Source organism: Pezoporus flaviventris, unplaced genomic scaffold (genome assembly GCF_033815535.1).
Source record: "Pezoporus flaviventris isolate CSIRO_AGI_PZ_B2104156 unplaced genomic scaffold, CSIRO_AGI_Pfla_v1 ptg000036l, whole genome shotgun sequence".
In the NCBI taxonomy this organism is placed as follows: Eukaryota; Metazoa; Chordata; class Aves; order Psittaciformes; family Psittacidae; genus Pezoporus; species Pezoporus flaviventris.
This window is the reverse complement of record NW_026892584.1, coordinates 4,121,991-4,146,404: the sequence shown is the minus strand read 5'-3', so window position 1 is coordinate 4,146,404 and position 24,414 is coordinate 4,121,991. Positions and strand designations below refer to the sequence as shown.

General features: G+C 40.5%; 1 protein-coding gene and 1 long non-coding RNA gene across 7 annotated transcripts in view; one reads left to right on the top strand and one right to left on the bottom strand.

Moving 5' to 3' along the window:
* The first annotated feature begins 528 nt into the window (after positions 1-528).
* TEAD1 (TEA domain transcription factor 1) overlaps positions 529-24,414 on the top strand; it is a 162,249-nt gene continuing 138,363 nt past the window's right edge. For 2 of the 6 annotated variants that reach the window (XM_061462903.1, XM_061462902.1), the window contains exon 1: positions 1,391-1,626. The gene's annotated coding sequence lies outside the window, so the exon portion shown is untranslated. Of the gene's footprint in view, positions 843-1,384; positions 1,627-24,414 lie in introns of those variants that run through there. The other 4 variants (XM_061462900.1, XM_061462904.1, XM_061462899.1 and 1 more) reach the window with 4 other exon arrangements.
* Positions 15,638-22,681, bottom strand: LOC133274109 (uncharacterized). The gene is made up of 3 exons (XR_009745029.1): positions 22,533-22,681; positions 18,030-18,262; positions 15,638-16,809 (listed from the first exon to the last, which is right to left on the bottom strand). It is a non-coding gene; the product is annotated as an uncharacterized LOC133274109 (long non-coding RNA).

The window sequence follows — 24,414 nt, the reverse complement described above, 5'->3', positions numbered from 1 at the left end:
AGACACCGGACCCCTGGGACATGCTGTGGCCATGTGGATTTGTGGTGCGATGTATTCAAACCTTTCCCACTCACCCTTTGTTCTGGGACTCTGTTGGGCCCCAGGGTGCTACGGGCACCCTTCTGGGCAGGGATCTGCATTTCCTAGGGACCGTCAGGGTTTGCGTGCACAGGGAGGGTTCTGTGGTGCACCCAAGGGCTGGACGTGCGTGAATGTGCGGGGCTTCACGGGGTAGCCTGCCCACCCACCAGGGTCCAGAGCCCAGCTACCTCCTCTGGCCCACCGCAGACCCCCATTGCAACCCCATATTTTGGAACTCCGCTGCAGACCCTGATGCGGATCCCTTTTGCCCCGAGCGCTGCAAGCCTGTGCTCGGGAGCTGCAGCCCCGTTCGGGACCCCACTGCTCAGCACGGCTAGCGCCCCTTCCCTCTCCCCTCCCGCGGGCTCCCCTATGAGGTCAGCGCAGCGCGGAGGCCCCGCCCGCGGCCCCGCCCGCCCGCGGCCGCAGGGGGCGGCGGGCCGCGCTCCGCCCCGCGGCCGCCCCGCTCCCGCGTTCATTTCATTCCTCCCCTCATTCCGCGCATTCCTCGCATCGCTGGCGCCGCGCAGCCCGGCCGGGAGCCCGGCCCGCCCCGCCGCCGGCCGGGCAGCAACTCATCCTCCGAGGGCTCCGTCCGCCGGCCCGCGGCAACCTACCGCCGCGGTATAAATAGCCAAAGCGGCGGATTAAAAATAGGCGCGGGGCCATAAATAGCCGGGGCGGCCCGGGGGCGGCGGGCGAAGTTTGCCGTTGTGAGCGCGGCGCGCTGGCGGTGCGCGGAGGGGGGCCGCGGCGCGGAGGTAAGAGGGGGCCGCGGGCGCGCACGCTGTGCCGTGCCGTGCCTTGCCGTGCTGGCCGCCGGCGCTTTGTGCGGCGGGGCGGGGGGTCGGTCCCGGCCGGGGTCGGCCCCGGGGGGGGGCCGGCGCCCCCGCAGGTGGCGGGGCAGGCGGGAGAGGGGCCGCAGTAAGGGGGAGAAGTTGTTTCCCGCGGAGTTTGTGCCGCTGCGGGGCCGCGGCCGGAGCTGCAACAGGCGGCTGCTGCCCGCCCCGCGCCGCTCCGCTCCGCTCCCCCTCGCCGCTGCTCGCACTTAGTTGCCTGAGTCACCGCTCTGCGGCCGGGCGCGCACACACACACACACACACACACACTCACTCTCCCAGGCGCGCACACGCACACACGCATTCGAGCGTGCACCGATCCTTGGCATTTTTCACATATTTTTTCCAAGAGAAAGAAGTTGGGAGCAGCCCCAGGCTCGGCGCAGCCACTCGCAGCTCTCAGGAGCCGTCCCTCGGCGGTGCGCGCTGCCGAGCGGCCCGGCCTGGCGCGGAGCTCCGCTCGGTGCGCTGCCCCGAGGTCTGCTTTTCTTCCCCCCCTTCGCTTTCCTCTAAAAGATGAAAGAAGGAACATCCTTTTTCGCTGCTGCTTGTCCTTCTCCAGAGCTGCTGCTGCCGCCGCCGCTGCTGGTTAATTGCACATTCAAGTGGAAAATTTTCGGGAGTCAGCAGAAACATTGTATCCAAAAAAGACAAAGTCGCAGTTACAACACCACCGAGGAGATTGTCTCTGGAAAACTTCCTTTCGGTAGGAACCGCAGGGTTTGGGGTTATTTTAATTATGTATCGGTAACGTTTTGGAAAGATCTAGTCTACAGATGTCCCCGGTGCTGATGCGGAGGGCCGGTGGCAGCCTTTGTTCGCAGAAGGAGCGTTTTCAAAGGAAGTACACTTCTAAGGGGGAGGGAAAAAGTTATACAGTACGGCTTTTGTAACAGAATTAAAACAAAGCGGCCCCCTCAAAGCAGCTAAACAAAAACCACGAGGAGAAATAAAGCGGGGGGGGGAGGGGGGAAATCTCAATTTTTACCGAGTAACCAAGTTTGCGCTCCTACCTCGCTTGAACGTAATCCTAGTCGTGATTTTTCTCCTCTTGAGATCTGTTTTAGTTTGAATGGTGTTACAGTATAAAAATATTTATGAAACAATGAAATACCAGCCACCCACGTTTCTCTGGAGAGTTGTGAACTTATTAGAAACAAGTGCCTGCCTTTGATAGGAAGAAATGAAAAGTGACCTCCAGAAGTGCTGCAGAGTTAGGAGCAGTTCTGTTCTATGCTTGCTGCATGTAAATGGCTCCCAGTATTTTTTAACTGTTGCTGAGCATCATCTGGAAAAGAAAGGCCAAGAAACATCAGATTGGACTGGCGTTTTCTGTCCTAAAATAGTATATGTAAGAAATGTAAGCTGAAATGGCAGAGCCTCTGGGGAAAAAAACAAGTACCTATACAGCTGTATTCCTGTTTAACAGAAGCATATTTGCTTTCCCTTAGTGCTGATAAAGTTTAGAAATACAGTATTGCCAGTTAGCAGTTTTACAGCGGTATCTAACCTAGATAACAGCAACGTTTGGGGCTGCATGGCTAAAATACTGTTTTCTCTAGCTGAATGTTCCGTTTTTATGCAGTACATCTAATTTGGAAATCTCTGTGGGAATGCCTCTTGCAGGAAAATTCATGTAAATAACTAAGTGCTACCTGCAATTGAATATGAAAACAAAAATGATTATAGTGACATTAGGGCTTAATTTAAAATTATGTAGGATTCTTCTTCTAAACCTATATTGGGACTGCATGTCTGTAATGTGTGTTGTATTCTGTCTCTATAAATAGTTGGGGAATACCATTACAGGGATATTAGATTGTACTGATGGTAAGATGGTGCTATTAAAAATGACACAGACCTGTATATTAATTACTTCTGGGGGAGGGAGGGAAGCTTGCATGTTTGTTTGTATATATGTATATTTATACACACATATGCATACTTTATTTGGGAAAAGAAATATAGGAATCAATGTAATGAATGTTCTTAAAACACAGAACTGCAGATTTTTATATTTGGCTTGCGTTTTGAACTTGCAAGTTTTTTTAAATCAACTTTTTGAAATTATTTTCATTCAGGGTAAACTTTTTTGAGTTACAATTATTTTTCACCTTCATGGTAATGCATCCTTTTGTACTGCACTGGTTTTTAATTAGGTCATAAAGTATTTTCTATGCCAGTAGGGATAATTCTACATTTTATTTGCCGCAGGTTTTTATCAGCTGACCAAGTAGAAATTTTGGGTGCAAAAGACTTATTTCCATTTTTCCTCTCCATAATCTAGAAGTACCTCTGGAAAGAAAATACCTTATTGCTAAACATGTTACATGTATTTTGAGCATCAATTTTACATATGCTACTTTGGTGAAGTAAATATTATTAGCCTTTGCACCCAGGAGAGTGTAACAACAGCTCTTGAGATTCAAATTACAGTTTTATGTTCTGTACAGTTTTAATGCTGAGTGGGGTGTCCAAGAGTGATGAAGCAGAGGGAAAATTCTGATTTGACCAGAGTCCTAGTAAAGACAGCATCCACATAGAGGAGTCTTAATTAAACACCTAAAAAAGAACAACAGAAACTTAATTATGAACTAGACCCACCGCGAGTTTCCAGCTGAGAAATGATAGTGTATTGTGATGTATGGAGATGTGTGAGCATATGTGTAACATGTTTGGTATAATTTGTAACTAGTGTTTTGTTGTTGTTGCTGGATGGTGTAGTGGTTTAGGATTTTGTTAAAGTGGTTTTTAGGCTTTGTTTGTCCATGCCTGAAAAAGTTAAGGTCAGTGAAGTCACATGCAGCGGAAAAAAGATTTCTTCCTTCTTTCTTTTTAAGCTACCCTTGTAGATCATATTGTAAGCAAATTTTCAGGACATAGTATAGGCAAAAGGGTAATAATGACTTCTGGAGCTACAGAAAAATCCTTGTGTCTTCCACCTGGAAAAAAAAAAAACAAAAAGGGAAAGATAAAAATATGCAATTATGTATTATGATATAACTGTTAGTTTTCAATCTATCAAGTAGGATCATTACACTTGTTGGAACAATTTCCCTAGAAGTAATCCGATTTCAGTGGAAAGTGCCTAAGATTGTTTCCAAAACACAAAGATTCTGTGTACAGTTCTGAATGTGTGTGTTTGGGAGAAGGTTAGCTTCAAACATTACGTTTAGAATACATGGTTTCTGACTGTATATTCACATGCATATGTCACTTTTTATTTGGTATTTCTTCATGACATTAATATTAATGATACATCCTTCAAAAGATGGTTCAAAAATTGCCTTTCTGAAATTATTCATTTAAGAAGAAAAAGTTTGCTAGATCCAGTTCTTAGTCAGGTTAAAGTGCCTGGGATGACTCATAGGAATAAGCATTTACGGGATCAAATACTAAGATATTTACAGCATATGCTTTATGTACATGGTTAGTATGATATTTGGTGTCTAAAGAAGGACATGGGTGCTATTCTGTGTCTTTGATTAAAAAGAATAAAAGATTTGACACACATGCTCTTAAATTTTTTTTTTTTTTTGCATGGGGTTTATATTCTGCTTTGCTTGTGACCTGTCTAAAACTTGCAGGCAGATTTCTGTCAAAAGTTGGTCACTAATTCCATTTGTGCAGGTGAGGTGAGGGCTGACGTAAAAATCTGGTCTAAATTCAGGTCAATTCCATTGACTTAATATGGCCTGTTGCTGTATTGCATTGGCTGTAATGAGGATGCAAACCAGCCCTTTAAAAAGGATTTTGAACTCCCCAGTTCATCAGAAACCTACTTTTGCATGAGAGGTATAGTAGTTGCTTATTTCTGGGATTTGAGATTTAATTACTGTTTTGTCGCCATGCTGCACTTTGTCATTAATGCTTGCCTCAAGTAGGAATGTTTTATATTCCTGAACTACAGTAATTCACTCTTAAAAAAAAAATAAAATACTTTAAGTGAGTCCCCACCAAATTTTAGAACCTGCAAGAGGTAAATCATCTCCCTTGAAAGAAACGGCTGTGAGAGGGTTTGTGGCAGTTTAAGCAAGTAGTGTACAATTTAAATTGTATCCTGTGATGTATGAAAGCATTAATGGCATTATTTATTGTAAAGCCAACCAACTCTAAGCCACACTGAAGACACATTTTTAGAAGAAAAATCTCTGCAATAAATTCCCACTTTATGACCGTATCTTGCTTTCTGTTCTTGCACAAAAGTTCTTTTGACTTTTACAAGTGGAACAAGGATGGAATAATATTTCCTGGAATAATTTTGTGTTTGGTTTTAATGATTGCTCATTTCCAAAACATAAGAGAGTGGAAAGTTGCAGACCTCAATCCTTTGAGGTGCAAACTTCAAATCTGCTCCTTCGATTTGTCATATAAAATTCAGATAGGACTTTTCTGATTTAATAACCCTGTTCTGATACCCTGAACCTTTCTTGTTTTTCTATGAAGTCCTGATCTCGCTGCAGTCACTGTGAGCTTTATCTTACTATTGGTAAAGGCCAGATTTCTCTCTGTGTTGATGCAGATTCAGCAACTTTTGTGCTCTATCAGATTATTAAAGTTCCACCAGAATTACATTGATTTTAAAATACAGGGATTGAAGGAGTAGAGGAAAGAGAAAGAAGGCAATGAGCCTAGGTCAGATTTGGCTTCTAACAACTAATTTGAGATACTCTACACAGGAAGTCTGTGAATGACTTGGCATAACCCATCATGTACTATATGCCCTTATTTGTTAGATGATTTTTTTGTACATATGTGAAGAGCGTGATGAAAATCCACAGAGTGTGTAAAGGCTCTATAGATGCTTCTCTGGCTGGTGCAGGGCTGCAACCCCATTTCCTAGTCCCTTCAGCTTGTGCCTGGGTTTTTCAGAGGCAGCCCATTTTAGTTTGGCTGCTGTCCAGTTGAAGGTATCACCTACAACTTTTTGTTAATTGTCTGCTAGTCATTGTTTACTGGAGCAACGTGATTATTCCCTCTGCATTCTGGTGTACCTTTCCAAATAGCCATCTTAGCTTTCCAGCTGTTACTTGCTCTTCAGTAAACTTTCAAATCGGAGTTTGTCTGTGTGGCAGCAGAAGCACATGAGCACAAAACACAAGTTTATTTGCTAGCAGGTCAGAAGGTAGACTGTGAAATCTCAGTGTGCTGGAAGGAAAATTTAGGATTATGTGTAAAACTATTAAAATGCTGTTGACTGGGAATCTAAAACAATGACGAGTGCTGTTGTTTTTACAGATACATGAACTGAAAACTGCTGCTAATGATGGGAAATGTTAATTATGTGAGAACATATTGAACTTATATTCTCCGGCATGAACTTTTTTAAATGCATCAACTGTGCTGCCTTTTATGCACACAGCTTTCTAATTATCATAATTCAGTTCAGCTCTGGCTTTTGGAAAGAGTTCAAGTGCAATCTCAACTTAACATGAAAGGAGGTATTTGGTTGGTTTCTTTTTTTTTACTGAGAATGTTCAAGAACAATTTGAAAAGATAATCTAAAAATGCTACATACTTAGCTGAGTATAAGTCAGAAAATAAATATGTTCCTGTAACTGCCTATCAAAGCAGAACAGATTATTAGAACAGCAAATTATCTGTTTTTCTTAGTATGTCTTTCACACTACTAGAGAACACCGCTAAAAGCACATTTCCGGAATTGAATACCACAGACCATAATATATATTGGTTGATGGTAGTTTTTACTTTGTCAATTTTTTAAATGATTGAGTGGATTACCGTGTTGTTATTAACAGATTTTTCCTCAGATACTAAGTGGCGAAGATTTCATTTTCTTAAATTAAAAGACAATTTATTTTTTTTTTTAAGTATTAACCGACTGTGTCTATAACAAGTTAAAGTCTCGTAGCAAATCTTCCTTATTAGTCAGTATTCACACCTTGTCTTCATGAAGCTTGAGGCAGTTGTAAATATGAGCTTTTTCTAAAGCATTCAAACTTTTTTCCCTTTTTTTTTTTCTTTTTTTTTAATAAGGAAGAAGTAAACTTCATTTAACTTGCACTCGAATTATCCTTTCGCAGAGGTTTGTTTTTGTTTTTTTTTTTTTGCATGTGATCAAATGGTTGGTTTCTCCCCCCCATTTTACCCAGCTTCTAGCTGAAAAAGAAGAAGTTTTTTTCTTTTTCATACTTGTCTTTTCCTTTACTACAGTACATGCTACGTTTCTGAAATGCAAAGAAAGCCCCAGTGAAACAAAATGACTTCATTTGAGCTGGCACTTAAAAGCAGAATTCACTTCCATAGTGCTGAAATAAAAGAAGCCAAGTGTTTTAAATAGCCACTCCCCTAGGCCAGAATGTTTTTAGAAAAGCTCATTGTCTACATTTGAGCTGTAGCAGTATGCCTGCCTCTGTTAAATCTCCTGATCCAGACAGCTCGATTTCTAAAGTTGACATCTGGTTTACTCTTTGTTCACCTGTTTAAAAAAAAAAAAAACAAAAGCAAATAGGCAAGTGTGCCATTGCCCTAGAGCTCTGCAAGAAATGAAAATGCTCTTGACAGTTTGTCAAATAGTGCTTCCAGTCTAAGGCTGCAGTAGCCTATTGTTATGCGAGCAACAGGCAACAGAAGTTGTGGCACCATATGGCTAGTATATGCTTCAGATAAGCTATCTGTTAATTTAGCTTATCAGTAGTGTTTTGATATGCTTCATGTTTGAATCACCAACCAGTATGGCTTTGGGTATTTTTGGTGCCAAATTATTCCTTAACGTTATAGACATCACAGTTATTCCCTTGGTGGAATCTCTTGCCATTCATTCACCTCACGGTGCTGTGAACAATGGTTTTTATTTTTGGAATTAGCTGGCTTTTTTTTTCTTTCCATGGTTGTCTTTCTGTTGGGAGATTATAATTCAGGAATGACATTTTGGTTTTGAGGGGAGAAAATGTCAGAACAGACTTTGGAAGGAAAGGTAAATTCATAGAGGTTTAGTGGATTAAAGCCTCTGTTACGTGTATCTCAATTAAAAAATATGCAGTGTTTGGAGACATTAATTAATGGGAGAAAGGAAATTTTATTCATATTTAATCTACCACCATCATGAGCACACGCTTCTTTGTCCTCAAGCTGGTTTACAGTTCAAAATAAAAGGAGAAACTGTGAACAGTTACTTTTTCAGCATCTGATTTTACCTTTCTTCTTTAAAAAAAAATTACCTTTAAAATAAATTGTGTCCCAATATCTGCTCTCATCTGATCTTTGAAGATTATTTTATTTCTTCTTTCTCCACAATCAACTGAAAGCCTTGTAGAAGACTTGGAAGTTTCAATGGAACTTCTTCCTTCATCTTTCCCCTCGCCTTTCTTGGGCTGTAATTGTTTTGTTGCAGGAAAAGTATCAAACTATAGATACAGGCTTCCATTCAATGCTGAAGTGATATCCTTAGGGTTGGATCTGTCTCTGTTGCCCTCTGACCTTACAGCGCATTCCTCTGTGTCTTTTGCCCTGGAGGCTCTGTCTTGCTGTTCCTTACAGGGAACTGCATCTGTCTCTAGTTGCCCCGACCCTCCTTATTCCTTGGGTATGCACTTACTTGCTCTTGGGCACTACTTGATCATGCTTTTTGTTTCCCACCTCTTGCTATCCACCTTGCCAGGTGCTCCTTATCCTCTCTCTTCTCCTGCTCAGGGATGTGTTCTTGCTGTTGGGTCCCTTTGCCCATCCCAGTCACGACACTGCTTCCATTTCTTTCTTGCACTGGATTTTGGAAAGAAAGAACTGCTTGTGCTTGTACGATGGCTTTCATGTCCAGGATCCTTAATGACCAATAAAAGGACCAGATTCCTGGTCAAAGAAACTTTCAATCACCTTCTAAATTTGTTTGCTGGTGCCACTTTTATAGTAATGAAAGAAGGTCAAAGAGAAGAAAACTTTTCTCCTGTCCCTTTGGAACAGAGTAATATGACAGTCTGGAACAGTGGCCATTCTTTAACACCCCACTGATGTCCATGCAGATGAACTGCATGGAAAGATGCAGGAGCTGGCAAAGCACCTCGAGGACACCCAGGTGAGTATTGAAGTGAGGGGTGAGGCTTCCACCTTGCCTCTGTGCCCAAGCCAACATAGGCACCTGCATCAAAAAAGAAAGGTTTTCTGCTCTTGGCTTGTCATCTAGGGCTGCTAACAGAGGCTTTTAGTTTCTCTGCAAGGACATGAAATGCTAGCATCTGTCCACTTAGAGCTGTTTTGAGTGTCACCTTAATTTTGAAATCTGCTTTAAATTCAGATTTAGTGTTCAAGTCCTTGATGTGGCTCATGCAGTTGGACGATAATAGCATTTTTTGTCTCCTGGCTCATTGCAAATTAGACCTGTGATCTCTCATTCTGGTGTGACTAGGGGGAAGGTAAGAGAAGAGGCTGGGAAAGGAGAATATTGAGGCTTCCAGTTCTCTGTGAGGCATGTGTACATCTTCTTTATAAGTAATTTCTTACAGCTTAACTGTGAGATGTAACTTCTTGTCCACTATTATGTCTAGTTATCACCATAATGAGTATGGTTGTCTTTGGACCAATGGGCCCATTAAAACATGACAAATGTATGCTTACTACAGTAAGATGCACCTTTCATATAGTCATGGGGTTTGTTTTTTGGTTTTTTGTTTTTTTTTGTGGTTTTTTTTTTGGGGGGGGGGGGGGGGTGTTTGAAGGTTAAACTTCAGAGCCTGTGAATTTTTAGTTGATTTGGTATCAGCTCAACTTATGTTTCATTGGTTCCAGTCATTGTTTTGGGATAGAAAATCCATAGCTCCATATAATGTGCATTTTGTTTTTGAAACTGGCTGTTATTTATGCATAGCAATTTATTGCTCTGCTTCTTGGCATATTTACTATATGCTTACTGACCAGCTGGAGATAAGCAGTTGAAGGGGGCACATTTGAAAGACAGTTTTAAAATACGCGGCTTCCTGTTCTAGTTCACTTTAGATTCTAGCTTTAGTAATATTCTTTGTTGGTGAAACAATGATCCATAAGTAACTTTATTTTCCAAAATCTCTGAAAACAATACAGAGAAGTGTAAGGGGTAGTAGAATTATCATAGTTCTTGGTTGCTTGGAAAATTAACTAATATTTGGGCCCCTGAGATTTTGGAAACAAATTAAAGAACCCTTTCTGAGGTAGCAGGCTGTTTTTAATGGGCCTTCTGTATTAAGGAAAGTACAGTATTGTAGGTTATTTATTTCTGGGCATGCAGTGCAGGGTGAAGAGCCTGCAATTCAGCTAGCAATGCTTCTGTGCCCTGAGGTAAACTCTATTTCACAAAGGGAATTTTGATTATGGTCTACTGCTCTGTAGCATAGTGGAGGCTTCAAGAGGCAAGTGGTAAATGCTACCAAAGAAAAGCTGGATTGGAGCCACTGACGTCATCTAAGTAAATCTCTTGTAGGACTATAGCCATAAAATGACTGCCAGCCACTGAGCGCACTTTGGCCTTTTCTTGTCAACTGTTTTAACTGCTGGCTTTTTTTTCATTCTTTTTTTTTTTTTTTCCCCTTTCTCCAAGCAACATGCATTTTGTTTTCTCTTTTTCGTGCTTGTTGTGAACATGGTGAAATATAGAAATGCTAGCATCCCCCTCCCTCCCCACCACACTGTGCATAGCATGTGAGTAGCTGCAGCTTGCAGTTCAAAAATTAAAAAGTAAACCAGTACTTTTCCATACATGAGCCTAGCAGAATTAAGCTTCCACCACAAGCTACTTTTTAGGTGCAAGGGCCTTGGCAGTTCAAGTTACAGCATACTGATGAGATCTGTGTTGTGGGCAAAAAGCATTTTGATGCACTGGAGGGCATGCTTCCCTCTGGAAGAGCTAAACGCATAAAAATGGCTGGGTTTGAATTCTGAATTAGCACAAAATACATGTGCTTGTGTTAAAATCCAGGGTTAGTTCTTGCTTTAAGATTGCTCTCTGTAGCTCCAGTCACTCCTGAAACAAAACTTTACTGTTCTTTCAAACACCCAAATCTATTGTTACCAGCTGTTTTTTGTTTTTTACATGATACTTTTAATGCACAGCTAAAGAAACCATGTGCGTTAACAATAGGATTCTCTAGAATTCATTGATTAATATGTACCAGTACATATGTGTGTACTTAAGAGCACACCTAAAAATGTAATTGATATCCCACCTGTCCTCCACTTGAATTTCAGCTGTATCACGATTGCAACAGAAGTACTCAGGTTTTGACGGTGGATTTTGAATTCATTGTCAACATTGTCTCAAAATGAATTTCCAGGAAGTCTAACATGCTATTTTTCAAAACCAGACTGCTCTGTACAGCACATTTACAATTATTAGCCAGTGTCCCATGACAATATTTGTTTACTTGATCTATGTACTTTTTTACTTTGAAAATTAAGCATCACTGGTTTTGAAGTTTGAGTCTTATGATCAGAAATATATTAAAACCAGTATCTTATCCATGAATCATTAGATGAGTCAGTTCCTGAAACCACTACAAGCCTCACAGTTCTTGGCTACAACTGAAAGCAGGAAATCCAGGCTTCAATAACTTCCTTTCCCAGTATTGGCTATAGCAGTGTTAGTGGTTAGTATATGCTGCTTTTGTAAGCAATAGGAAGATGTATGTCTGAGGAACAAAGGCACTCAAGTCAATTCGCTGAAACTGTTTATAATTTGTGGTCTCGATCTGAATGTCAGGATATATTGCCATATACTACATTCTGTGCTGCAGTACATTTTCCAGCAGTGATATTCAGAATATAAAATAGAGGGAACGCATTAGGGCACAATTCTTGGACAAAACCCACCTAATCAGTTTACCAGAAAATATGAAGATATTTTAGTGGTAACATCCAACTCTTGAAGAGGAATAGGAATAAGAACTGAAAACAAAGGAGTAAAATTGAAGTGTTTATTTAGCAGTTACTTTGTTTTATGCTTGTGCAACAAACTATTTTTATTCTGCTTCAGTGCTCCAAAAGGGCTTGAAAAAAAATCCAACCCAAACTTGGAACTTGTAAAATAAAAACACATGATTTGTTTTTCAGTCTCCTTTTTTTTGTAGTGAAAACTGTTTGCCTCCTCATAATCAAGGACACATTGATTGTCTCTGTGTCAGTGGAGCATTGTTGGCTGCAGAATCTGTCTCTTTAAGTGTGGAGTGCCTGTACACCATGACATCTGTGCAAGGGGATGCAGTATTTACACTTTTGAGCTAACTGGGCCAGATTCAGGTTTGGTACAATGTTGATCTTAATGTGTTTAAGCCTGGAAATTATTCAACACTTTGTATTTTCCTTAAATATTATGAAAGATAGTTTGGTATCTTGTACTTATTATTTGGTTAATTTAAGTCTCTAATTAATTAGCAGCACATAAAAGCCAAACCTACCTTCTTTAATTATTCTTTTTGTTCTTCCCTCCAAAAAATTGTTTGTTCATAACAAACTGGGGAGAACACAAGTATTGAAAGTAATAAATCAGATACTGCGTTAAAAAGCTACATTTGACAGCATTGGGTAAACTGTATATGCAGTATTGATTAAAAACAAACAGAGAGCTCTTAATTTAAACAGGCAGAATGGTGATTGCGCATTAGGCAACATCTTTTATATTGGATAATGTGTGAATTGCTTTAATGAAGCAAGCTACAAGTTGGATTCTTAGTTGGTGCAGTTCAGTGTTGGTAAATCGACCTCGGTGTAATGGCCATTTAGAGTTTCGGAGCCAAATGGCTGACACATGTCATCGTGTACTGGTGTTCAGTGTGGTGCTGCTTGAGTCTTGTGTTTGTCAGGCAGTGACACTGACACAAGACTCTCACAAGGTGAGATCCTTTGCATGTGGAGACCCATATCCATAATAGGCTTTTCCCACCTCCTCTCTCTGTCTATGTAGCTCTGTGCCCATGGGAAAGACCTAGAGAGGGTCAATCCCTTGCTCAGACAAGGACATTAGAGCTTTTGAAGGACTGTTTGAGTTATGGGGGAGGTTGTCCTTGAGGAAGAGACTCTTCTCTCCTAATTGACATGTTTGCATCAGCACAATTTTCATGGGCACTCTTATGATGCCCATGCCAACTGCTTTTTTTCCCCCACAGTGGGGCTGGTAGCATCGATTCAGGGACAGGCCACTTGGTGTGTTTTGTCATAATGGAGATGTGCCTGAGGTGCCCAGTCTGTTGCTGGGAGTTTTGGCATAGCAGCAAGCACCCAAGCAAGCTGCTTTGTAGACTGGGGAGGGATTGAGATTTGTCTTAGAATATTCAGTGGGATGCTTATTGAACCATGAAGGTGCAGATAGCATTCAGAAAAATGTAAACAGAGCAATTGCAATTCTCACAGCACCAACACCTCTGGTACAGGAAGTTTGTATTGCTGTCAGGTTTTGGTACTATATTTCTGCAAGTACCTGCTGCTCTGCTTCTGGAGGCAAGTGTATCAGGCAGGGGAGCTCAGAACAGTCGGGCGGAGATCTGTGCCATCAAGCTTGTGCAGTGCAGAGCATCATGTGAGCAGAGTGGCTTGGACTTAGCAGAGCATAGCTATATAAACACCTAGACTGTTTTGGAGGCAAGCTGGCTTGTCTCAGCCTACCTTCTCTGTCACATTTAAAGAAAAAGCAGCCGCCTTTGAAAGAAGGGCTAGATGCTTACATCCAGGAAGGAGGCTCCTGGCGAGGCATGGATCATTTCTTTCTTTCTTTCTCTTGCATAGTTTTAGTGGTGCTTTATGCAAAGATGCTGTGCTGAGCATCAGCTGTTTGTAGGAGAAGCAGCCTCACTCAGGTGTGTCCCCTCTGCTGTTGGAACCAGATGCTGATGCTTTAGGGATTTTAGTGTTCAGCATCACACCACCTATTGTGGATTTAACTCACTGCATTGTAATTAACTTCTTGTAATAACAATAATGATAATAATTTACTTACTGAAATAACAAGGATGTTCTCTATGCTGCTTCTGCATGCTGCTTTTGGGACAGAAATATTTCTTCTTGTTTTCTGTTTAAGGGAAAACTTAAGCACTTTAGCAGTGAATTTCCACAGGATCAAAGTGTATGTAAAAGGCATTGTTCATGTTTATGACCATATGCAGTGCAATTTTCTATTAATTAATGTTAAACAACTGTTTAAGAACAAACAAAAGAAACCTTAAAGTGGAATAAGCATCTGAAAATTTAGAAGGCAGTTGTAGTTGTGCTTGATTTCATTTGTTTCACTTGCAAAGAAATGTAAATGATTTAATAACGTTTTCCTAGGTGAATAGTCCTGAATATGGGAACTGTAATGCATAAGATCTGGAGATACATTTTGATCAAGTTTATACACTTTAAATGTGTATGAACTGAACATCTTTGTATTACTCTTGATCAGAGAGATGTCCTGTTGCTCTAATGTAGATTTTGGTTTGGGATTAGAGGCCTGGGGCTTTGAATTGCTTGCTGTCTGTAGACCTAGTCATCAGTGGCTAGTGATTGATTCATTAATTAAAATCAATTTAAATGGATTTGTAAGCCTCATGTAACAGATTATCTTATTAGCAGCATGAGAAAGGCACTGTGATCTGCAAGGAATGTGTCGCTTTAGACAAAATATAGCACAATCTTTATGGGAGAATTTAATGAATTGCTGTTGCTGTAAGTGATCTGTGCAAATGAAAGAACCTTGCTTAAATCCTGTGTTTAACAGACTCTTCTTGTCAAACATGGTTTTTTTTTTTTTTTTTTTTGTGAGCCTCCTCCAAAAGACTTGAATTCAATCTTGTTGTGTGCATGTATGCATGTGCGTGTGTTTGTGTACGTATTCATGGTCACAGAGACACATTAAGTATTGTTGAGCTTCTGATATATTCTGATTTTGGAGACTGTTATTTTTTTCTGTAACATTTGCTTTACCCCATCTAAAAATATCTGCAACAAGGAAAATAATTTTATAAATTACTGGGAACAAAATGAAAGAAAGAACATCTAATGCTGTTTAATCCACGCTCCGCCTGCTCAGCAGTACTGTCTGGAGGAGAGGCTTTGGACAGCTGGAGGGGGCCACGCAGGCAGAGGGGAGTTCTGGCAGAAGTGAAAGTGGTGAAGAGATGGCAATAAAAGCTTTCCTGGCTGGGAGAGGGGAGGCTCGCCTGTCATCTTTACATTTGTTTTGTGACTTCTTTTTACATCGGAACGTAAAGGTAGTCATTCCAGGCATCTATGTATGTTATTAAGCTCTGTGATCAGGCCTCAAGAACATCTAAGCCAAGGTGTCAACAAAATCAATGGGAATTTTGCATTTAGTTTCCAGCAGAACAGGGTTGTTACCTCCAAATCACAGCCTTGCCCACAACTTTTCAGTAACCTCAGTAATGTGTGTGCTCTCTATTCTGATTTGTAACCCATGCTTCCACAGGAAATGAGATTTTAAATTTTGCATGCTATGTTGTAGCATCACTTTACATTTTTCTTCCCTAGTTTGTGCTCTCTGTGCATTTGTGATTAGGGAGCAAAGTGAATTATAAGATCCTTTTTTCATGACAGTGAAGCTACTTTCACTTCATGTTCCCTCTGCTGTATTGTAGAAATAGAAAAATCTATGAAAACAGGCAGTAGTAAATGGTTGATATCAACTAGAAAATTTTAGCAATCATAAAATAACCCCACAAACCAAAACCACTACTATCATACAGCTCTGAATTGCCTCAGATATTATCCATTCAATGCGTAGGCAATTCTTCACAGCAGAGCATTGTTGATGAGTTTTGTTTGTCAGATAATCTTAACATCATTGGCAGTATAGGTTACAAATCTTTAACCAAAAATGTTTGAAAATTGATTGAATTGGTAAACCCAATTGTAATGGAGTTCTGGTGAAATTAAATGCATTGCCTGAGCCATGTGGAATTTGCTATGGTAAAAAGCTTTCTCATTGCTTGTAGAACATTGAACAAGATGTCTGGAAAATGCAGTGCTTTAAAGTAAGTGTAATACCTTACTCATTTCAGTTGCAAGAAAGCTTGGTGGTGACCTCCAGTTTACTCCCTAGTTATCTCTTGATAGTCTTTGTGTGTTGTCTTTGGAGGATGGGTGATTCACCTCACCATGCATGTGGGTAGGTTGCCAGCCTGCTGCCTACTAATGCCTCCAAGAAATTTGAAGAACAACTCACAAGTGCACAAGGACAGTGAAAACTATCAAAACAGCAGCTTTTGGGGTTCCTCAATGCACATGTACACGGTTCGAGAAGCCGATGCTACTTACTGCATCAGTCCCTTCTCTGAGTCTGCAGCTGGTGCAGATGTATTAGTTTGGAGGTTTGTGGCTCTGTCCTGCTAGGTCACTTGAGTCTGAGAACTTGGAAGCTAGCATTACGATCTTGGGCATGACAAGTTATTTCATTTCATTTCATTTCATTTCAGCCTGTGAATCCAAGGAGAAAGTGCCCTGACTTACATTAGCTTTTATTAGCATGCCAATTTGAAATCAGAGTAGTCATGCAATAATTACTTAGTGAACCCTTTGGTTTGGAAAGGAGCAAGGAGACTTATACATAGAAGAAATGTGCTCAGTGGTAGCATTTTCTTAGAAATGAGAGGAAAATAAAGCAGATGCGGTAGTTTTGGCTGGAATAGAGTTAATTGCTTCATGGTAACTGGCATGTGCTACGTTTTGGATTTGCCAGCTGGGGTTAAACCATGACAGCAGGACATAAGCAGGATGTAGCCCGCTCAAAGTGGCAAACCTGCAGAGAGGTATAAAATGTAGGCCATGATTACTAGTCCTCTCTTCTAGTACTGAATAGTATATGGAAGTGTAGTCCTTTCCTTCAGCTGCTTCATTTTACACATTCAGTTCTTCAGATGTAGAACCACATTTTCAATTAATTGACCTCCTTCAGTTTATTTCTACCATAGGTTTCTGGCTGAAAGGAAAAGGACATTGGTGAATAGCTTGTAAATAGCATACTGCATAACCCTGCCATTATGATGACTTCAGGGAATATTTTCCATTCCACATTTGTCTATAATGTGAATCTTAGTAACATTTGTCTTGTATTAAGGCTGCAAAGTAATTTTGTATATATGTTGCAAACCTTGCGAAATGTTTTTTTGTCCTTGCAAATTATAAATAGTTCAGTTGGCTCAACTATCCCTTTTGTAAGCACGTGGGTTTTTTTTTATAATAACACATAGTTATGGGGCAGTGTTGTGCGAAATGCAATTGAGTTGTACAGTAATGAGATTTCCATGGTGTTCTATGAAGTCAATGGTATGCAATTAATTGCTGGACTGGTGATGGGTGCTGGGTAGGAAGTGTTGCTGCGCAGACACTAAATATAATAATTAAGCTCAGGAGTTAGTATTAAAAGCATGGAAGATACATGACTCTGTCATTAACGCAGAATTTGTGCTGATATTTGTTTTAACAATACTATGGTAGATGTAGGCTCATGCCTTAAAGGTATGCTTGCAATTTATAGTTTGCATCTTCAAAGAAAGTGTCTGTTCCCAAGCTTGGAGTATGAGGTCCAAATTAAGAGGACTGGGTACTTAATCTGTTGCTAAACTTTGGCGCTTGGTAAGTCAGTCTTACCAAAGAAAGTTTCTAGTTCTTGCTATGTTCAGAGGAAAGCTGTGTGCCTTTGAAGGCTTCCAGAGGGGGATCCTGGCCATCACCCTCTGTGGCTAAATAGAGGTGGATGGCATCTCCCTTGTCTGAACAGGGAAAAGTAGGAGTTTACTCAGGCGGGGATAAAGTGTCATTAGGTATGGAAATTTGGGTGTGGATTTGAGCATGTCTTTCAAATGCCTAGGTTATCTCTGCCTGGTTTACACTGTAACTGCCCTTTCATGGCCTAATGGAAGTACTGCTGGACAAAGTAGGGAAAATTTTGCAGAATGAGGAAAAAAATGTATTTGAAAGCTGCCTAATTTAACTGCACCTGCAAACTCTTTAGTTTTTCAGGCTCAGCAAGGAATTTCTGGTTTTTACTGAAGAGTCCTTAGAAAAATTGTAAGAAACAGTCAAAATGTTAATGTTTATTTTCTTCCTTTTTACAACACAGTCCCGATCCCATTGTGTTTAATTCTGCTGCTGTGCCGTGAGGCTGACTTAGACAACTGGAAAGTGTTTAAAAAATACTGTGTGGTAGATTCCAGTGCGTGAAACTCTTGTAGCACACTTGTTATGGTGTGATGCAAACAAGACATAATTGCGAGGAGCACAGACTGACTATTCTGCTGGAATAGGCCAGATTGAACACAAAATGTCATAACTGTGAAGACTGGGGTGAAATCTTGGCTCCAAAAAAGTCTGTTAGAAATCAATGGAGTCTTCTCCACTTACATTTACATCTTTATTCACAGAATCTTTTACTCGCTGGAAAACAGAGGAAAGAATTTAAGGAAAATTCAGATTAAAATTTGTCAGTTCATTGTCTGTCCCCAGTTTTAATCAAATAGATTTACTTGAACTCATAGCCCTCTTTAGACACACTGCGGAAGATGAGAATTGCTCTTGTTTCTCCTCTGATTTTAATGGAGGATCGGTTAATATAAAAAGGACAGTTTTCCTTGGCTTAGTCCATCTTTGTAAAAGCCATGACTTGGAAATAGGAGAATGGCTCCCCATGGAATCCTGCTGCCGCTGAAGGCACTGAAATGTGTTGTGAATCCCTTCGGCTAAGTGCTGTGGGAAATCATGAATTAATGTTTCAACATAAGGTGCAGAAATGTTCATAGATACTTCAGTGGAACAAGAACTTTTTAAAGTGATGTTTTCAAGGATCTACCATTCCCCTTGTGGGCTAAACCTCAGTGTATAATATTGCTGTAGATTTAAAATAAATAGAAAGCTTAAAAATATTTTGCAATGTATGTATATCACATATACAAATTCTCACCAACCCACGTTTGAAGTCATTGGATTAGAGCTTTTCTAATCTGGTGATTTTAACGTGCCTGGGGATTTTTTTTTTACTGCTTCTGGGAAGAAAGGTGATCATATGATTAAGGCATAAGTCAGGGGGCAGAGATTTGCATTTGGTTTCTGGGGCAGAGTTGAGTGAGGAGGCTGGGAGAAGTATTCATTGCTCAGATTTCTAGTGTAGGGGCAGATGTGAAAAAAAAATTCAAAGAAAAATCTATTCAATGCATCGGTTGTGTGAGTTAATATTTGCAAAGTCTTTTTATATACCTATGTGGAAAGTGCTGTCAGTGTAAGTGATTGTCTCTGAGACAGTGATTTCCCTACTTCTTTGCTTTACACAATTTTCCGTAATTGGCTTGGAGTGGTGCGATTGAGTGTAATTAAGTCTCATAATTAATTAATATGTGAAAGCCTACGCAAAAGCAGAATAAGTATTTCACATTTCATGATTTGTTCTCTTCTGTAAAATTAGAGTAATAATACCTTGTTACTTAATGCTGTAAGCAATAATTAGGTAATAGTTATAAAGTGCTTTATTATGAAAATGTATGTAAAGAACCATTTTTAAGTGGGGAAACTAATGCATAGGTCTCAGTCCTTGCAGAAAAGCTGATTCTCCTCTGAAGTAACATGCTGAAACTGGTGTATCCCAGGACCAGAAGAAATACCGAGTCAGTATTTAAGGCTGCTCGCAGAATGATCACAGCTTTTTGAAATACTCCTGCTGAGGACTTGTCTTTTTTCTTTTCATCCTAAGTAATAGTTTAAAAATCCTTAGTTACAGGTGTAATAACAGTGATTTTTGACTTCCCATTACACTAACAGCCATTAAACAGGCGAAACAATCACACATAATTTAGGACATAAAATCTCTGAGTTTATTTTGTGATGAACTATTAATAAACTGCTTTCATCACATGCAGCAATTCCAGATCTGTGAGGGTAAGGCAAGTTACAGAGCCCCCTTAATCCCTTTCTGAAAATGACCTGCCAGCAGCTTTTCTTTCTTTTCATTTGTAAAATTGAGTACAGGTATTGACCTGGGCGTTCACTCCACTGATTAAATACCAAGTGTAAACCAAGGGCTGGCTGCAAATGTCTGTCCAGCAGCCTGTGTGGAGGAAAAATCACATGTGCTGCCTGTTTGGCAGATGCATCCACAGGTGAACAAAATGAGGAATGAGTCAAAACCAGCTGCCCTGATGACAGCAAAGGTCAATAGGTCTCTCCTGGCTCGTATATTTCTGGGAATAATGCTTGGGCAAGGGATGGGCCATCAAAAATCTCGTTCTGACTGCTCCCTGGAAAGGCACTGAAAGCCATGAATCTTGGCCAGAGTAGTCAGAGCTGAAGCTTTTCAGTGAAACCACAAATGATATGGCCAATAAGCCAAGAAAAGGCACGCAGTTCAAAGCCATGCCTAGACCATACTTTCATCAGCTCTTTGACTTTACTGTACCAGCTCTGCAGAACTGAAGAAGTGCAGGGAACAGCCCCAGAGAAGGAGGGATGAACCTTAAGTAATTAGCCTTCCAACTACACAGCAAACAGTATTTGTGCCTGGCAGGAGTCCAGGCCATCAATACTATGGGTGAGGATCTGGTGGATGATGCTTGCTTTAAGCAGTCAGTGGCAGCCTTGCCTGAGTGGCTCTTGGAGCTGTTCCCTCACAGATCATTCATGGAACTGGTCAGACAGTGGTGAAGCGGTTCACTTTGTAACTCCCAGAACTCTGGTGGTATCCTGAGTTAAGTGAAGTGGTGATACATTAGCCTACTGCTAACATCAAAAAGGAACCTCCAGAACAGACTTACTACAGGGAATGTAGGAAGGCTATTTTGGCATATGTCTTCTGTAAATGTAGCACTACTGATATTTAACTGGTTTAGATGTAAGTTTTGGAAATGCGTAATCTTGCATGATAAAGTTTGGCAGAGAAATGCAGTATTCTCTTTTATTGTTAGCTACATCCTTTTCCTGTGAGAGCTTATGAGAATGTTTTCATACTTAACATGTTTCCTTTCTTCACTACAGTTCATCTGCCAATCTGACCCTCCCAAGAAAAGTAAGCTGGCTGTAATCATCAAATAGATGAGGGGAGTGTCATCAGGAAAAGAACAGGCAAATATAAGGTCTAACCCTTTCTGCAGAACTCAGTTTGGCTCTGTAATGCAGAAGGTGAGAGTCAAAGGCGACCTGTGTATCTCCACACCACTGTTAACAGACATCAGAAAAATACACTGTCCCTTTTGTAAACTTCTTGAGAGAACTTCAGAGCAAACTGTTGTTTATAATGAAGCAGTGGCAGCTGCTGCATAGCTAAGTCGGCAGTTGAATTGCCATAGTATATGAGCCTCTTGCTGTGCCCCTCATAAAACTACCCTGAAAGAAAAGTCATATTTATCTCAAAAGTGGCAGGCTTGGCATGATGCCCTGGTAACTTTTTTTAGCCAACCTGAAATGAAACTAGCTCACCCTAACTCTGCTAGATTTGAGTTCACCTAACCTCCTTCTGAGGGAGGCTGGAAGAAAGGAGTGGGGAGAGAGGATTACGTACAGTTTTTTATGTTTCCTTGGCACATTTCCACTATCCCACATGAAAGATCTTTTTAAAATCACACTGAAGTTTGAAATATATTAAATAATTAAATTAAGATTGTACACATTCAATTTTGGCTTTGCTGAGTTCAATGCACGAATCAAATAACTACTGGAGACGTAAGAAAAACAAATGCTTGGCACTTTTCCCTACAAGGCTGAATGTGAGTCAGTATCGAAGAAGGCTTCTCAATGGAAAATGAGAAAATAATCTTAATAAAAAATTCAAATTATTCAGATGAGCTGCTTGTAAATTACATACATAAATATAGTAGTTGCCACAATGAGAAACTTCTCTAACACATTTTGGCAGACATTAACTTGAAAATAAAGACTGAAAGATAATTACTGTTATTATTCTTATTACTACTACTACTGTCGTTTTGCTTTGTGCTGCATTAGCATTAAGAGGCTATGAATATCCAAAATCCAGTGTTCCAGACTCTGCTCTACTGTAAAGACATACTCCCAGCTCGGGAAAGCTTAGTTTTTAAATGCACCAGACCACGCACAAGAGAAGGTCTCAGGCAAGGGAAGCTAGGGGTCTTGCTCAAGCCCCACAGGAGCTTACAGCAAGACCAGGGCTTAATCCTGATCTGCTAAATTCCAGTCCAGCCTTCTAACCAAAAGCTGCAGCCCTCATGTAAGCCTTTCGAATTCTCCTAAGGGGGTGTGGCTTTGCATTTCTTCAATATCTAGATAAGGTATTGACATATTCTTAGGAAGGTTATCCTGCAATCCGGATAAATAGATTTTTCAGGTCATGAGACATTAGGATGCTTCATGATTTTTTTTGAATCTCCTACGTCCCTCCTTTTTATCTTAATAACGTCCACTGGTTTAATTTTTATTTCCTTTTCTGAGAGGCTGCACCCCCTCTCACAACTTGTCACACATCATGCAGTGTGGAGGTGCAGCATCCAGAACCAAAAGAGGAAATGTGCTGATTTTGGCAGTTGACCAAAATTACCTCATTTCTTTGCTATTGGAAGTTTGTGCACTTTTCTGGCAGGCAGCACAGCTGAAAATATGATTGCCTAGTTCCTAGCATGTCTTCATTGAAGAAAATGCTTGCCAGGTACTTAAATGCTTTATACACATCCCTTCTAGTAGCAGAACATTCCTGATAGACACAGGCAGCTGGACAGCCTGGTCAGAGGGAAGCAAGTATGGGACGATTGGATTTAGAGAGCAGAGGAAACGGGACAAGCTTTGCAGATGAGGTCTGGAGCTTTTAGGACTCCACAGGTGCATGTGAGAGAGGAGCAGTGACCTCACAGATGGGGCTCAGGTTCTATCGCTCTGCTCACCAGGCTGTAGAATGTTTCCTGCCTCCTCACAGTGCTTGGTCTGGCGTCCTAGCGGTTGGGCTTCTGGTGAGCCACCACCCAACATGAAATTGCGAGGAATCTTTTGTCAGAGCATGGCTGCCTCCCTCTCCCTAAATGAAGCCTAAGATCATGGAAACTGCTGGTGAGTGATGCAGGTGTGTCGCTAAATAAGATTATTGTAGCTTTATGTTTGTGCTTTGGCTTGCCCAGAGGCTCTGATGGGAACAGAGCCTGCCAGTGCAAAAGGACACAGCAGCCTGATAGGCTGATTCAAAGGTGGCCTGCAAGAAAAAATCAGAGTTATTCAGAATTTTAATTGAAGAGTCAGGTGAAAATTAAGTCTTTACTATTTAAGTTTAAAAAAAAGAAAAAATCCTGGAAGTGGTTAATTATTCCAGGAAGAGAAAGTAATAAAAATATGCATAGAAAAGTAGCTATCTAGATTTGAATGGTGATTATGTGATTGTATCAGAGGTACAGATGTTTGTGTATATTGTAGTCTCCTAGAAATATGTAAACTTCCCAGAAGAACCTGCCTGCAAATCACCAAAATCTCCTTTTACTGCTTTCCACCTTTCTTGAAAATGTTTTGGGTGTGTCTTTTGCATCAGAAGGGGATGATATTGGTGTTTGAAGGTTTGGCCTTGGAGAATGTAAGGGCTGCTGAAATAATGTGGCGAAGGAGTTGAGCAACAGCAAACGGCCTATTTGCTTTCACTTGGTTAATCACTTCTGTAACAGTCTTCTTTAGCCCAGCATGACTGACTCTCTTCTTTTGGTTTATTTTGTGAGGATACAACTTTTGGCAACTCACTAACTATTTTGATTATTTTTGGAGACTGAAAATAAAGTGACAAAAGCAAATCTGCAGCAGACCTGCAGATATATTGATGGACCAGTAACTTGTATGGAGCTCTTTATGGGTAGACTTCCAGAATCTAGTTAAAATACGTGAGAACTCCTGCATCACATTGAACAAGTCGTCTATAGTTGTCTGTAATTATATCAGGCTCTTTCTAGTGAAGACACTGCAATAAGACATTGTTGCTTTTGGGATGTGAAACTTTGGCATGATATTTGTTCCACTGTAGACCCATTTTTGAATTCCAATAACAGCTTCTTAAAGATTGGTTAGATTAGATGTTAGCTGTTTCATTATACAATCTTAGATGTAATTGTAAACAGATAAAAACCTCAGCCAGCATTTGAAATAACAATTAAAAAAGCCCTGCTCAAAACTGCTTTCAGATTAACTGCTAGTGACCGTGGATTTGTAAACTATATAGAAGCACCATATTTAAATAAGTAATTTCTCATATTGCATGCACCACATGATATAGCTATGTGATGTTTTTAAAAGAAAAAAATCAGATTATCTTTGGCTGTATTACCAGATGGTGTGTAATGGGCAACAGTATTACAGATTATGAGACATGACTTTCACTCCTAGGTAACCTGACTGACAAACCTTTGTGCCTTATAAAAACAAGATACTCAGGGACTGAGTAGATGGCAGAATTGTGTTTTCCTCCCCACAAAAAATCCCCGTTGACCAGGAAACAAGTTCATACGTGTAGTCAGAGACAGAAGCATGCAATCAAATGAAAGTATTTCTACCTTGCTCTTATTACTGTTTGCATTTTTCAAACATTAAAAACAAAACTGTTGTA